The sequence below is a fragment of the Haemorhous mexicanus genome, chromosome 7, assembly GCF_027477595.1.
Source record: "Haemorhous mexicanus isolate bHaeMex1 chromosome 7, bHaeMex1.pri, whole genome shotgun sequence".
NCBI classification, from domain to species: domain Eukaryota; kingdom Metazoa; phylum Chordata; class Aves; order Passeriformes; family Fringillidae; genus Haemorhous; species Haemorhous mexicanus.
The window spans coordinates 8055665-8057478 of NC_082347.1; positions in this window are offsets into that span (position 1 = coordinate 8055665).

Here is a 1814-nt window from a genome sequence, read left to right on the forward strand (position 1 = left end):
CCAAGCAATGCCTGAGACTGATGCTGTTTAACACTGGAGTACTCACTGGTATTGAGGTGAGGGAGGGAACTGCTGAGCAAAATTCTCCAGCTCTGGCTTTTTTTCATGCCTTGGTGACTGTTGAACAGAGATGGGACAGCAAGAGCAGATGCAGGTGTTTTCCACACCAGTTCCTGATGGCAATACAGGCATTTTGTTTTGTGCTCCTTTACTAGGTAGGACTGGCTTCCCTACAAGCATTTGTGGATGCTCCAAAGGCAGAATTCCCAACTGTTCCCACTCTTCATTGTCCCCTTTCACCTGCAGGGATGTGGTGGGAGGTACCTGCAGCCATGGTTACCTTTTTGGAGCTCAACAAACTAAGAGATGGGAAAGAGAAAAGAAAAACCATGGATAGGAAGAGAGACAGATGAAAAAGTGAGAAGACTCAGGTAGGCACAAATCTTACAGGTTTGGGGTTTCTAAAATCATTACAATTTGGTGCTCAAAGATCAACTCTGCTAACACAGTTCTGGGGTGAATTTATTTAGATCAGCTCCTGCTTTTGGTAAATGAGCAGTGCTGATGGGAGGTGGGACCGTGCAGACTTTGTGTTCTCACTTTATGGATGGATCTTGTTTTCCAGCTGCCAAAAGCCAGGCAAAATTCAGGAAGGTGCAGGGCTAATGAGGGGCAGTTCTGTGGGTCCCACTGCTACCAGGCTCAGTAGAAATTTAACAATTATTTTCCAACAAAGACCTTTTAAAGTGTCTTCTGAAAGTATGCAGTTCCTCCAACTATAGTACCTTAAACTGCATTCCCAGTAATCCAGAGGTATTTCTAGCACATTTAACAATAGGTTTTGTACATTTTGGCTCAACTGTCAAGATGTTATTGAGGCAGAAAATCCAATTAACCAAAATTGGAATTTTTCCCTTGGTAAAGACTTCAAGCTTGACCCCTAAATCAGTAAAATCATCATCATCCAGAAAATTGGACTGTTTAGGTAGAGGCAGGTGCAGCTTCCTTTGATTTTTGTCCTCATGCTAGTGAGATATTTGGATATTTTGCTCAAAATCCTGCTGTGGAAGGGAAAGGGTTCAGGAAAGTGAGCCTGCATCTAAAAAAGGTTCAGGACTATAAATAGGCTGAGAGTGTCTCCTGAAACCTCGAGAGCTGGGAGGAGGATGAGGGCAGGGAGCATTCTGCGAGGACTCTGTGTTACCTCAGCACCTGAAGTCTCAGAACCAATTTGAAATTCCAGTGTCCTAAGGCACGACAATTTTGATTAATGAAGGTGGGAACATCCCCATCCCCACTGCCCGAGGAGCAGAGGGAAGAGCTGGCTGCCAGGACAGAACAAAAGCAGCATTTGTTCTTGTGGACAAACATTGCAGAAGAGGAGGGGAGATGGGCTCTGGGTGTTCCCAGAGTGCTCTGACACTGTGGATGCATCCTGACTCTGCCTGTGGAACTGCTGGCTCGTGTGGTCAAAATTCAGAGCCAAATTCTCCACACAGGCTGAGAAGGAAGACAAGTTTAAAAAGTGGGGCTTTTGTGGAAGTGAAAAACCAGGCTAGAACATGCTAATAACCTGTTCTCCAGCAAAGTAAGCCTGCAGTGGTCAGGCACTCTAGGAAAGCAAAGAGTCAAGTGTCTGGGAATTGAGGAATGGGGAAGGGTTTGATTCAGCATTCCTTAGAAGGGAGCCCTCCCCAGCAATGATCCTGCCCTAAGCCTGGCAGGTGTGAGGAGGACTCCAGACAACTCCTGGCTGCCCACACTGCTCAGAGGGATGATGGTGACAGGAACACCACACACAACACCACTGGAAG